This window comes from Copadichromis virginalis, linkage group LG15 (assembly GCF_057382275.1).
Source record: "Copadichromis virginalis isolate Kocher_CV1m ecotype Utaka linkage group LG15, C_Virginalis_male_GT1.1, whole genome shotgun sequence".
In the NCBI taxonomy this organism is placed as follows: Eukaryota; Metazoa; Chordata; class Actinopteri; order Cichliformes; family Cichlidae; genus Copadichromis; species Copadichromis virginalis.
This window is the reverse complement of record NC_140632.1, coordinates 16,649,950-16,664,672: the sequence shown is the minus strand read 5'-3', so window position 1 is coordinate 16,664,672 and position 14,723 is coordinate 16,649,950. Positions and strand designations below refer to the sequence as shown.

Sequence of the window (14,723 nt, the reverse complement as noted above, 5' to 3'; positions counted from 1 at the left end):
CACTGACAGAATCCATGGATGGCAGGCTTTTGAGTGTCCTTGCAAAGAAAGGTGGCTATATTGGTCGCTGATTTGTTTTTGTTTTGTTTTTGAATGTCAGAAATGTATATTTGTGAATGTGGAGATGTTATACTGGTGTCACTGGTAAAAATAAATAATTGAAATGGGTATATATTTGTTTTTTGTTAAGTTGCCTAATAATTATGCACAGTAATAGTCACCTGCACACACAGATATCCCCCTAAAATAGCTAAAACTAAAAACAAACAGCTTTGATATTAATGCGTTTTTTGGGTTCATTGAGAACATGGTTGTTGTTCAATAATAAAATTATTCCTCAAAAATACAACTTTCCTAATACACTCAACAAAAATATAAACGCAACACCTTTGTTACTGCTCCCATTCCCCATGGGATGGACGTAGAGACCTAAAATTCATTCCAGATACACAATATAACCATCCCTCCCAAACAGTGGTCACAAAGCAGCCCAAATGTGTGGTAGTGGGCACATCTGCTATATTGAGATAATCCATCCCACCTCACAGGTGTGCCACATCAGGATGCTGATCTGACATCATGAGTAGTGCACAGGTGTACCTCAGACTGCCCACAACAAAAGGCCACCCTGGAATGTGCAGTTTTGTCTCACAGCAAAATGCCACAGATGCCACAAGCAATGAGGGAGCGTGCAATTGGCATGCTGACAGCAGGAATGTCAACCAGATCTGTCGCCCGTGCATTGAATGTTCATTTCTCAACCATAAGCCGTCTCCACAGGCGTTTCAGAGAATATGGCAGCACATCCAACCGGCCTCACAACCGCAGACCTCGTGTAACCACACCAGCCCAGGACCTCCACATCCAGCAGGTTCACCTCCAAGATCGTCTGAGACCAGCCACCCAGACAGCTGCTGGAACAATTGGTTTGCACAACCAAACAATTTCTGCACAAACTGTCAGAAACCGTCTCAGGGACGCTCAACTGCATGCCCGTCGTCTTCATCGGGGTCTTGACCTGACTCCAGCTCGTCGCCGTAACAGACTTGTGTGGGCAAATGCTCACATTCGATGGCGTCTGGCACGTTGGAGAGGTGTGCGCTTCACGGATGAATCATGGTTCACATTGTTCAGGGCAGATGGCAGCTGAGAATGTCCCAGTTCTTGCATGGCCAGCATACTCACCGGACATGTCACCCATTGAGCATGTTCGGGATGTGCTTGACCGGCGTATACGACAGCGTGTACCAGTTCCCACGAATATCCAACAACCTCACACAGCCATTGAAGTGGAGTGGACCAACATTCCACAGGCCACAATTGACAATCTGATAGACTCCATGCGACGATGTGTTGCACTGCATGAGGCAAATGGTGGTCACACCAGATATTGACCGGTTCTGGGTCCCCAGACCCCCATTAGCGCAAAAAACTGCACATTCCAGGGTGGCCTTTTGTTTTGGGCAGTCTGAGGTACACCTGTGCACTACTCATGATGTCAGATCAGCATCCTGATGTGGCACACCTGTGAGGTGGGATGGATTATCTCAATATAGCAGATGTGCCCACTACCACACATTTGGGCTGATTTGTGACCACTGTTTGGGAGGGATGGTTATATTGTGTATCTGGAATGAATTTTAGGTCTCTACGTCCATCCAATGGGGAATGGGAGCAGTAACAAAGGTGTTGCGTTTATATTTTTGTTGAGTGTAATTCTGCACTCCCTGTAAAGTTCAGCTCTTGATGAGTAGTAGACATGTTTATGTCTAGCGAAAAAGCTTTTAAGAGTGTCTATCTCTGGTGTACCTGTCATACTAATAAAAATGTATTTGGGGGAATTAATGCTTGCAGTAGTTTATTATGTATCAGTGGCGACTGGAATTTGAGCTTAAGCAAACCAGCCTTTCAATTCCCAGAATGCTCTATGTATAAGAGAGATGTTTGAATCACGCAGACAGGTGTGTAAAGGTAACATCTATCTGAAACGCCCTCACTGTTCAGCTGTTTTTACACATGCGATGCATCTATGAACTTAATAGACATTACCAATAGCACTGGACTTACTCAGACTGGATGTTAAGCCTACTTAGCATGCAGTTTTCCCAATGTTCACTTGATCCTATGTGTGACTAGCTTACGTTGATCTCTGGAGAATTTAGAGATATAGTGATGGATGTAGAAATGTAAGTCCTACCTCCTGTATGCACCGCTGTCAAATGCCAACTTGGTAGAGTATGCAGACATGTTTTTATCAACATATTCTGGAGTTAAGTTGTAAAATGCTTTTAGTCACTCTCAGCGGAGTTCTCTTGAACTTAACCATGTTTAAATACTTTAATCGGACAGTGGTAGGGATCAGGAACCCCCTGGATTTGTTGTGCCTCTCACACTGTAGGAGTAAATGGAAAAACAGTTGATCAGTCGCAATGGCTGGTTGTCTCACGAGCTGGAAAAATGTATTTACCACAGCACTCATGGTGCTTTGTTGAGCTATTAGTGCTCTCAAAGTTCACCAAAATTTCATTAAGAATCCTCCAAAAGATGCCACATATAATTAAACAATTTAAAGATGAATTTGTGGGCTTGCATCATTAGATATTGGGCACCTTATACCGCTGAGGAGTTGTTGTAGATAAACTATATTAAGTCTGGTGCTATTTTAAAACGCTTCTCCTCCCCCCCCCCCCCCCCCCCCCCAAGTTTTAGATATTACATAGATTATTAAACGGCTGTAGTTTGTGTCTAAAAACATCTTAAAAATGCTAAACTCCCCAATGCTTCGGTGTGAGGGTTGGTTGGAGAGAGGATTGGAGAACTAATGCTGTATTTGAATTGTCTACTTTTCTTTCTTTCTTTCTTTCTTTCTTTTTTTTCCTTGTTTCTTTTCTTAAACAAATTGGGCCTGCATTCCCATTTGATATTTTGACAGGACTATATCCAAACCGTTTCTTCCAGCTGTCTCAGCTCTCAAATGGGAAATATGACCACAAAAGTTCCAAAAGAAACCCAGTTGTGGGAACTACAAAAGTGGTAACTGAAAAAACGGATAGAGAAATGGCAAAAAGATGAGAGTAGGAAGGAAAATAAACAATGTTAGAGTTAGGCAGATAGATCTGAGGACCATGCATTAGAAGATAAGGTAAAAACATTTGATCTTTAAAAGGGAAAAAAGGTAGCGTCAGATAAATGACTAGTAGAGCAGTAGAGGCTGTCATGAATGCAAAGGAGTGTGAGGGAAAGGTAAGCCTTGAGAAAATCTCGCCCCTGAACTTTATCTGGGAAAACAAAACAATTAAGCCCCAGTCAACCAACAGCCTGACTGTTTCTTTAGTTTGAGCTCTGAGGCTGAGGGAACTGCACAGAAAGCTTTGCAGTAGGCATTTTATTCAAAGACCTTTTCTGTGTGTGTTGCTTTGTGAGGTATAAAACTCACATCTGTCAAAGTGTCACAGGCTTGCTGTCTGGAGCCTTAACCTCATCTCCTCCCATCTCTTATAACAGCGATTGCCCTTGAAACCCCTGCACATCGTTTCTCACGACCATTAAACATGCAGCTGTCAATCGCCCTGTGACCGATGGCCTCATCGCCATTTGCCTCTGAGCTGGCTAGGCAAAATCAATACAAGCCTGCCTACTATGGATATTTGGGTTACTCCATGGACTAAAAGCAAGCATGTTTTTGACAACATGTAGTGTTTCTGTGTAAAATGGAAACTGCATTTCGAAATGTGTGCTTTGCTTGAAATATTAGGTAAACCTTTTCCACTTTTGTTTTGTTTAGCTTATACGTTAGTCCATATTTGACCATTTTCTCAGGGATTTTCTCTTAATTTAGCCACTTAACACTTCTTTATCAACCATTCAAGCATAACAAAGACCTAATTTCAAGGGACGAACCAGCATAATCTACGTAAAACTTAACAACGAACCAATTTTGCATTTTATTTTCAGGCACTTTGTTACTGGGAATCTCAAAAGCACATCATTTGTCCCCAATGCTTTAGTTGCATCTTCAAAAAAGCCAACTTTAGCAGGTTAAGAGGTATAAAATGGTAATTTTGCACCAACAAGATGATTCCGAAATATGCCAAAAACTTGGTATGACACCACTCCAAGTCACACCAAGTTTTGGAAGAACACATTGCAAAAATGAAGGACAAAAGAAGCGGCTATTTATAAGCTGATAAATAGTTTCTGTCATGTCAGGCAATGGGGGGGGGGGGCAAAGACATGGTAAATTGGCAAATCTCTGACTAACATTGACTCAAACTTTCTGACTTCATTGTCTGTGAAGGAACGCATGCAGACTCAATTTTAATCATACTTTATTTTCAGTCAATATGAGACTGAATGTAATACACTATGCATGTGGTCATTCTACGTATCTATCCACTGTTCATTGACCATTGATTGGCCTCCCTAGGGTCACAGACCTTAACCATATCAATCTTATTAGAGATGGAACAAAATGCAGCCAACATCCATAGAAGAGCTTTGAAAGTCCTTCAAGATGCCAGAAGAATTATTCCTGAAGACTTAAAAACAAAGCTTAGCTAAGAAATAAAGGTGCTCATACCAAACACTGACTGAACCATTTCCATATACGTTTGCACTCATTCCCATTTTCCTACCAAGGCATAAGACTTTTGCACAGCAGTGTGCATGCAGAACTAAACCATCGATTAAACTGCTATTGTCGCAGCACGGAGGTATGTTTGTGCCTGTATTTACAGACAGACACTCTCCCTGGTTAGTTTGATCAGTTAACTTAAGCTATCCTCCCACAGAACTTGTCAGACAGTGTTTTTGGCTTTGTCTGTAGTGATGCTACCTGGTACTGTGTTTAGAGTGTCAGAACAACAAAGAGCAGAGAGAGAACAAAACGCTGGGCTAATTGCTGTAAGTAGTGGGATTGTGTCTTTAGATGTCAGGTTTAAAAGCGTTGGCACGTACTCATTCTCCCTCTCTCGTCTTTTGTTTACCTTGATGTTATGGCGGCATTTTTCTTTTTCTTTGTGCGGCTGGTAAATTGGCATATCTCTGACTAACAGTGACTCAAACTTCCTGACTTCATCGTCTGTGAAGTAATGCACGCAAGGACTCAATTTTAATCATACTTTATTTTCAGTCAATATGAGACTAAATGTAATAAAATATTAGATTAGCAGACAGAATTAGTTTAATTTGCCAGAATGAATGCTCTGACAGCTTCATCTGTCACTGTATACATAAATGAGTTAAACATGTGGTTCCAGTGACTGACAGACTGTTAAAAAACGTATATTGCTTTACTTGTGATTGTAGGCGCACATATGAATCAGCAAGTCTACATTAGTAAGGGAATAAAGTGATGTAAAATGTATTTTAGGTTTTATCAAACAGAAGAAAATGTCTTTTAATTCTACTTATAATCATCTTGGAGACATAAAAGGCGCAAGAAGTCTTCCTGGCAACTCTGCTTTGCCATGGCTACCCCTGTCGCTACTGATGTTTATAGTGTGAACTCGAGTAAAGGGAGAGGAAAATAAAATAAAAAAAGTACCATGTTTTTGTTGTCAAGCTGTTGTGGGCTGGAGTTTTATGAGCTTTGAGGCTGGGGATGTGGTAAGGGTGATTTATAGCTTTCATTATCAAGGTTTTACCACACTGTTGGTTCCCGACAGGCTCCCCACAGGTCTGCACACAGTTGAGGTAAGTGTGAAGGCTTACACTTTACCAGAGTGTGGTTAGACAAAGGCAGTGAACAGTTAAATTTACCTAAGGTGCAGCTTTATCCCCAGGGATTCAACTTTAATTCCTTCCGAAGTATGCATCAGGTGCTGCTGGGTTTTTGAGAAACGACACACATGGATTTTTTTCTCCTTCTTGTGCTCACTGCAAAGTGCAGACACAATCGTCTGGAGATGAGGTGGAAGAGTAGAGAGTGCAAAGGTTTCCTTTTTTCCCCCAGATGAACTTGTGAACTCAAGTTTCTTTACTGGCTACTTTTGCTTCACATTATCTTTTTATATTTCTATCTCAAGCCCTTTCTCTGGTATTTGGTCTTGAGCCCATCTTTTTGTACTGATTTGGCATGTTTTTTATTTCCCTGTAAAACTTCCTTTTTTTTCTTTTTTTTTTTTGGTCTTCCTCTCTCCACTCCTTTCTCTTTAGCTTTGTAGACTTCAGCTCTGTTGTGATTTATAGTCATAGCAGAGGATCTGCTACTTTGGTCATGCTTTTCTAACCCTGTGCAGATGATTCCCAGGCTTTTTCAGTCACACAGTTGCTTCTTTTTCTTGTTTTCTTTTTCTTTCTTGTTCTTTTATTGTTGTGATACTTTGCTAAAAAACCAGCCACATTACTGCCATGACCGCTTAACGGTGTCGTGGATAGAACAGTTATGATTACCATTAATTTTCTACAAAGACTCTTGGTATGTAGACTTTTGGAAAATGACATACTCACATGTCAGTGGTTATGAGAACACACTTGTGAAGACTATTACCATGATGACAGTAAGTCAGAGGCTTTAGTGGCCGGTGGTTGAACTCCTCCTGGCAAGTCAGGAGTTTCATGAATAGCTTTGGCCCATCAAAACCTGACTGGACGGCAGCGCGAGCTAGCACACATGAAACGTTTGCTGAATAGTAGCAGTGGCTAAAAGCAGGCCTAATCCAGCTGCAGGTTTAACCGACAAATAGATTTGATACAGTGACTCTGCCAGCCTGTATCCCCATTTTCCAAGGAGCTGAATAGTGTGGGAGAGAGAAACTGAGGCTTATGTCCCCGTGATGGAGGAATGTGAAGAGCAAGCAGTTGAGACTTGATAGAGAGCTATAGCCAAAGCATTGAAGACAGGTTTACAATGGGTAGAAAGTGAGGATAGGTGGCAAAGGAACAAAGCTGCTTCTGCTGGCTTGCACTGGCTAAGAAGTGGCTTTGGAAGGAAATCCACAGAGAATTTGATGCACTGAGTTTTTGCAAGTGCTGTGAGTCCCATACCCAGACACCTTCATGGGGCTTTGCACAGTATGCTTTTCCCCTCCCTCTATGCAACATGACCTACCTCAAACTTTATTGACTCACTTCCCTAATGTGGGGCATTTATAACGTGGAGTGAGAGTGTGGTATTTTTATGGGTCATTAAAAAAAAAAAAAAAAAGGTGTTGACTTTTTACATCAGCGTGGTGCAGTTTTTCTTTTCAGTCTTGGCATTTGTGAAGCATTGCCTGCTGATGATCAGAGACTAGGCAAAGGTAGAGGGGGTTACATAAGAAGTACTTACAAGGTGCTAATTATTCTTCAGAGTTCAATGCTTTTTCTCAAGTAGACAGGAAACGATAATCTAACGGCACATGTCGCAACACTTGAATTTGTATCTTAATAGGTGTAAGTAACGGGATGTGGCATCGTTTTTTTTTTGTTTTTTTTTGGTGAGCATATTTTGGTAAAGCCTAATTTGTATAAATTGAATTCGTTGCAAAAGACTGCAAAATGCCAGCTGTCAGGTTCATTATTTCCCCATCTTGTCTGTACTGCAACAGGCTCAGGCTTTAAGCGTTCATGATTTACACCACAACAGTATCACTGTGATGTTTCCGGACTCTCATCTTACCTGCCATTTGTTGTTTCTTCTCAGTTGAAGAAGCTTCTGTCATAATGTTATAATAAGCCGCAGGTCACCCTGGCTGCAAGCGTTGTGGTAAAATTCAGAATGAAAAGAGCGTTTCACAAAAATCTCATCATATCTAGTTAAATTTAAAGATGGATTTATAGAAAGAATTTATAGTTGGTTAATGAAACAATAAATGTGTGCCAAATACACACAAGAATTACTGCACTGAACTACTTGGCAAGCATTTGGTTGTCAGCTATGACCACCAGTAGCTGACTTGGAAGGGAACTACCTAAATCCTCTGCTGCATACCCTCTGCCAGACATCTGGACGCTGTCTGTTTTACGACCTGCAACTTGAGCTTAGGGTCTGTCTGAATCCAGTGTTCCAAAGTATGATTTGTATTATGAAGGTGCCTCCTAAAGAAAAAAAAAAATCTAGCCAAAGGACACATTCCACTTAATCACGGGCTTTTTTGTTGTCAGGTTGGATTGTGTTTTCTAGCCAAAGCTAACAGATTCCCTCTATGGTAAAATAAGAATACGTTATCTTACAGAAATCTAGAGTTGGCTGTTGAAAGTTTAATTCAGATGTTTTGCAGATTGAATTCGACGTTGATACTTTACTTAACTAGGCAGGCATAATCTTTAAATCCCAGGCTGATGTAAAGCTGATGGGTGGAAATGTATTTAATAGTTGCAGCTACATCTAAAAACTGACATTTTTATTTGCCTACTGCTTAGAACCAGGGGGTCAAAGCATCTTGCGTAGCTTGTGGCTTTGGCTTAAGACATGACCTTGAACTGGTCTGCCAGTCCGGACCTTTCCTTTTAATCTTGTTTTTAGCTTCAAATCACCTCTTTTTACTGCTCTCTAAAACTCATGTCTCCCAGACATTTCTGCAGTCTGTCTGGCTGCTTTTTTTTTTTTTTTTTTTTTTAAAAGCACTTCTGATTTCTCCTACCTAACTTGTCACTCTCACAGCACTCAGCTGCTTTTAGAGAATCTTTTATCTGCCGTGACAGTCTTCAGTCTGTCAAAGCATTGGTCTTAGCTACGGCTCACTGTACTTGCCTGCATAAACTTAACGGATTTTACAGGTGCTTTTGGAGCTCTCATCATTCCAAAGAGTAAAAGATGATATTTTGAATTTTCTTAGCAGCTCTGGGACAAACTTATCAATGCTTGACTCTTTGATGTTTTATTTAACTTGCATGTGTCATGCGTGTCCATAGTTAATGACCACATGTTTTAAAATGTGTTTCAGCGGGGCTCATAATCATTAACTAGCAAGTGTTAACAGAGCGTGGCTAATGGACAAGTTTCTCTGAAAGTGTGGCCTTGTGAAGCCAATCGGACTTAGTGGCAGGCACAGCAAAATGTTGTCTAGTTGCTGTACATCTCATTTCCCCTGAATGTTTTAAATGTGGAAATGTGTAACCTGCCATTCATTTTCTAAGCATTACTCAGAGTCCTGTGTAATTTTTCCCAGACTGAAAATCAGCACAAAAAGCAGCTGTTTTGATAATGGATAAGTTATGGGAAGCATTTTCTTTTCCTTTCTGTGCTTCCCGAGTTTGAAATTCCCCACATCACATTGACCAGGTGCAGATAGTCCTAAAAGGAGTTGTGCAGTGGGGCTAAAGAAAGGTCATAAAGCAAGGACAGATAAGTAGAGTTTGTGTGATACAGTATGACCGATGATGGGCAGCGGTTTGGCGTTTAGTTGAGTCATACATTGGTCATCTTTGTTTTTTTATTATCAACTAGGCAACTGTGGAAAGTGCTGGAAGGAGTGAGTGTGTGAACATGTGTTCCAGTTTGCATAGAGTAGAAGGCTTTCCTCAGACTGACATGAGGGGACCATTAGCAAGCCTCATTAGGCTGAATGCCAGCCTGCAGAAACAGACTATGGAGAGGTCCAAGGTCCAGGTCAGCAGTCTGCACTAATAGCCTGGGGTATAGTGAGATGGCAATAAAGATGACTGCTGCTCCAAACTATTTTGCATCAGAGGATGGAAGAGAGTTTGGAGACTGTAACCAGGTTTGGAGATGAGGATCGGAGTAGAACAATTACGTTTTGTTTTTTTTTGTTTGTTTGTTTTTTAAACATGGGGAACGGGAAAGTGAATTGATGTGGTTTTCTGCCTGCCGCCTCCTGTATGTTTATGGGTTGATGGGTTTCAAGTGTTCTCAAAAATTAACCATAAGGGGAAACGGGCAGTGCCATGAAGGATACGTATTATTACGTGTTGGATTTTGAACCCTGTTCATCTTTCTGTACTACTAGCACTACTGTTTAGGCTTAGTAAATGACAGTAAGTGATTAAAAGAGTGCAACCTGTGGAAAATGGTTAAACTGCTGAATTGCTACCCAGCTCTTCCACAAGATTGAAAATATGGTGGCAGTTGAGGGTAGCCAGTAGATCCTGTTCTGTAAAGTGTAAAGTTCTTGGAATTTAGTCTGTTCTGTTACTACAATGTCAATCAGCACGTGCCTGCTCGCAATGGGCGGATTGCATGCTTCCTTTAACATAACCACTGCTGTGATTAAAAAAGCGGAACAGCTGATAGTGACTAAAGATAGCACACAGATTGACTTCTGTGGCACAGTTGCACAATATAGTGATGTAACACTGATGAATCTATTAGATATAAATGTAGTCCTTTCTAGTGTTTGACCCATGCAGAGAAATAGGGATAGGTCTTTTTTTCCCCTTCAAGCAGCAATTTACTGATCAACTGTGTAAAAGTCTAATATACACATAGTATTGGCTCGTTTGATAGTTGGTGTCTAGAAGGATAAGTAAAAACTTTATGAATGTATATGTTGTTTCTAGTAAACACATAATGCCTAAACAGCAGGTCAGATCACTGCCAATTAAACAGAAACTCGCCTTGCATTAGCTTTCTGCTTTAAGCCGAGTGTTTCCTACAATTAGAGCAGTGGCCTTCAAACTGTAGGACAAGGAGCCACTGCAGGTGGAGGCCAGACAATCAGGTGAAAAATACAGAGTTAACTTAAAGTAATTTAATGTATGTTTAATAGAAATAAGCAAGAGATGGCTGATACTACTGACAGTTTCTTTTTTGGATGATAACAATTGATAAACTTGGTGTGAGGTTGTGAGACTTGCCACAATTTACTCCCTGAAGGCCTGACATCAACCCCAGCTATATATCAAGTGTGAGGTAAATTGGGTTAACTGTAGCTGAGGGAAGAAAATAAAAATCCTTCACTTATCATGAGTTTAGGTCTGACCTAATTGTTTATTTAAGCTGGGAAACAGATGGTTAAAGTTGGTATTGATCAGCGCTCATCACAACTAACATCAAATCAAATGAATTCCCACGACCACACAGATGGAAGTTATAACAAGCGTTTCTGCAGTGTGCAGAGTTGGCGAATGCAACTGCATCGGTTCTCCAGGAAATCCAACCAGCCTCCATAGGGAGGAAATGAAATACGTGCATGCTGGGATGTGTGTGTTTAAAAACAACTCCTAGATGACTGGTTTGACCTGTGATTACAGTGGACGCTGTACTTTTGTGAGCCCTTATCCCCAACTGTACAATTTGCATCTTTGTTTGAAGCCTGTTTTGGAATTTCAGTAAGCCACAAAACCTTACATATTATTTTTGTAACTATCCTAATGGATGTCATTCATTAGACTGTGTGTCAATTAAGATTTGCCCTTCATTACAGGCCTGATGATTTTTGCAGTCTTGTTAGTTTGTGTGTGATGGTCCTTGAACTGGAATTACCACAAGCATTTTGAGATACTCCATTAAATTAGCGCTTTCATTTTTTTCTCTCCCAGAGGCTTTTAGCTGAATATAATGAGCTAAGCAATTTTTTTTTTTTGTGTGTGTGTGTCACTGAAAAGGACTATACCTTTTTATTTAATTATTTTTAATTTGTTGCTTTATTTATTAATTGGTTAATCAGTAATGCGGTTTGGTTTTCAAGTAAAAGCTAGTCTGTAGGGTGCGAGGTAAAAAACAAACTTAAATTCTGGCTTTTCAGTGATTTAACAAGTTCAGTTGTGGTGAATCTAAGAGGCACTGTAAGTCCTGTAAAATCAAATACTCATGTTAATATTTAGATATATTGCAATTGTATGTTATTATTGTAGATAATGGTGTCTAAATATGCAAAATTCATAGATGGGTATTTACTACTTGGGTCAAAAATTTGTAATATTTTCCTGATTGGTCTCTCATTAAGCTCGTCTTTCATAGAAGCACTCTTTTCTCTACAGGTGTTGCATTTCTGTTATTTTTATTTGACCTCACTGTGTACGCTATTCCTCATGCGCAAATTATCATCTTCTATTTTAGGTTACCTGTACAGCTTTCAGGCTGTGTCATCTGCACTTCACTGGTGTTGACGAGATACCGGGATCAACAGTGAGTATCCAACTTGCTCAGCTGGATTTTCAGGGTCTGTTGGGTTACATTCATCATAGATGTTGATGCAGATGGTATCAGTGTTAATGCTCTTTTGTGTTGCTTTTTATCACCAAAAATAACTCAGAACTTCTCAAAGTAAATGTTTCTGTGCTTGATCTTCTTATAAGAAGAGCTGGTTTTATTAGATATTAGATATGTGGCTACCATAAAGATTCTAGCAACAGGCTGTCAAAGTACCAGAGTGTTTATATGTATTACAATTGTAATAATATAAAAACTAGCATCCTTAGAAACAATCAAACTCTTCCGTGTGCCCTTCACTTCTAATTGGCTTTCAGATGTAGTCTTCCTCCTGCCACCTACTTGAAATATGGAGTTAAACTTTATGGACACTGGACAGATGGTAGGTCTAGCAACTCTAAAGTAATTCAGTTGAGTAAAAAATGCCAGAAAATAATATCTTGGTTGTCTAAGGTATTCATAATATTACTAAAAAAATGCATAATAAATAAATAGAATAGAATAGATTGTAAAAATAAGGCGTAAACTGCTCTGAAATAAGAACTAGCGAGTAGGCGGCCCTTATCTATGAGTTTGAAACAGCATGTTTTGTTCCAGTAAATGCTTTGCTTCCCTCTCTGTGTATTTCTATCCCTCTTTCGCTTCTTTTTCTTTCTCTCTCACCTCCTCCCCCAGCCAGCATAGCTGCTCTCCTCTACTCCCACACACACACAGACACTACTACAGTCACACAAGAATGAGGGGGAGAAAAGAATGAGATATGGTGAAAGGAAAAACACCAGGGAAGAGAAATGGAAATTATAATAAAGAGCGAAGGAAATTAATATAATGGGATAGAGAGAGATAAAACAGAAAACGGAAAAAAAATGATGTGCATAAGAATTTTAATGAAAATCTATTTGGACTCAAAAGTAACACAGGTGGTTGGTAAAGTCTGTTTATCTTGTAATTTAGAATCCTGGAAGTCCACGAGCCTTAAAAAAGAAGCGAATACAAATTTGCATGAAATATTTGGGAAAATTCTCATAAGATAGATTTGCATGAGTGTTCTCTTGCAGAACAAATATAAAGAAAAGCTGAGTGTATAGGACTCCTAATTAGAGCAGGGCGATATGGCCAAAAATATTTATCACGATATATATTTGAAAATTTGCGATAACGATATAACCGACGATATAATTGATGCGAGACAAAATACAACTCCACAACATTACTAGCGCAAAAAGACAACCTTCCATTTATTTTCACTTAAACAAGAAGCTGGTTTTTATGTACATTAAAGCTTTATAAAAATGTAACAGTGCAAATGCAAATTCCTTGCTGAAAGTTTAACCAAAAGGCATTTCCAGTAGAAATGGGCTGACATATCCTGAGCATAACCATGTATAATATCCACTGAAGTTAAAAAGAGGTGCTTTGCAACATTAAACTGCAGTGTGCAGTACGTATTTTTCGGACCATAAGGTGCACGGGATTATAAGGCACATTAAGCGAAACAAAGCAGTCAGATAAATCAAACTTTATTAAACTCATTCTTCTTGCTTCCTCCACTTCTGTACCATTGATTCATTAATGTTGAATTCTCTGGCAGCTGCTCTATTCCCATGTTGTTGCAGTATATTAATGACTAACCTCGTATTGTGGATGGATTATCTCAGTTGTTCTCCTGACTGAAGTTTGGTCCGTTTACAGCATCCTGCCATGCGATTGCATTTGTTAACTTTTAACTTTTATAAGTGGAAAAGTGTTAGTGTTCGTCCTCCAGCTTCACTGCTTATGTTATGCTAACATAGCTGTGTCGCTAGCGATCACGTAGCACATCATTCTATACCAGCTAGCCCAACTTCAGTAACCCTACAAACGTCACTGCTGTTTAGTTTCCTGTCTTCGTTTATGTTGGAAGTGATAGCAGAGCTGTACGTTTGATTTTTTTTCAGAAATCTCTCAGTCAGAACATGCAATATCATGCTTAGGTAACTAGCGAAACTAGCGAGCTAACTTCCGCTAGCTTCCTGCTAACTTCTAACTCCGTTAAATGTAATAACTTTTGTTTTCATGGATGCCTGGAAGTTAAACTTTATAGTTACACCTGGTAAAGCAGCAATGCTGATCGTTTTATTAAAGATGAAAGAATTTAGACAGTTTTTAACTCTAAGTGATGCTGCAGTGTTGTTTGACCTGAAGCATACGGAGCTTAGGACCCAGATTACTCCCAGATTTAAGAGCATCTTAGTCCGACAAATACGACAATAACAACGGCCGCTTGCATGTTCTGCAAAAAAATGTGCTTTGTTGTGTATCTGACGGACAAACACCAAACCAGTTCCACATCACTGAAGTTGCACCATTTTTACAAACCAATTCTGGTTCATCTGTTTCACTCAACAATCGGCCATGTGCGTATGAAAACAAAGGCACTGCGCATGCGCGTTTTACTCCCATTCTATCGCGATATTTCATTTTCCTATCGTTGCCTAACATTATACCGGTATTACCGTGAACGGTATAATATGGCCCAGCCCTACTCCTAATAATAAACCACTAAATTGCAAATGGCGTTTTCAGGCTTACACTATGATTAGTTTCTTTGACTTCTTCTAAAATGTGGTCTGAGCTTAATTTCCGTCTTAATTATAGACTAACACAATCTGGAAAAACTAATAACATGCAAATACGATCTTGAGTTTTA

At 39.8% G+C, this 14,723-nt stretch overlaps 1 protein-coding gene across 3 annotated transcripts in view; it reads left to right on the top strand.

Moving 5' to 3' along the window:
• sipa1l1 (signal-induced proliferation-associated 1 like 1) overlaps window positions 1–14,723 on the top strand; it is a 96,125-nt gene that overhangs the window by 25,571 nt on the left and 55,831 nt on the right. For all 3 annotated transcript variants that reach the window (XM_085432209.1, XM_085432208.1, XM_085432207.1), the window contains exon 2: window positions 11,942–12,010. The gene's annotated coding sequence lies outside the window, so the exon portion shown is untranslated. The remainder of the gene's footprint in view (window positions 1–11,941; window positions 12,011–14,723) is intronic.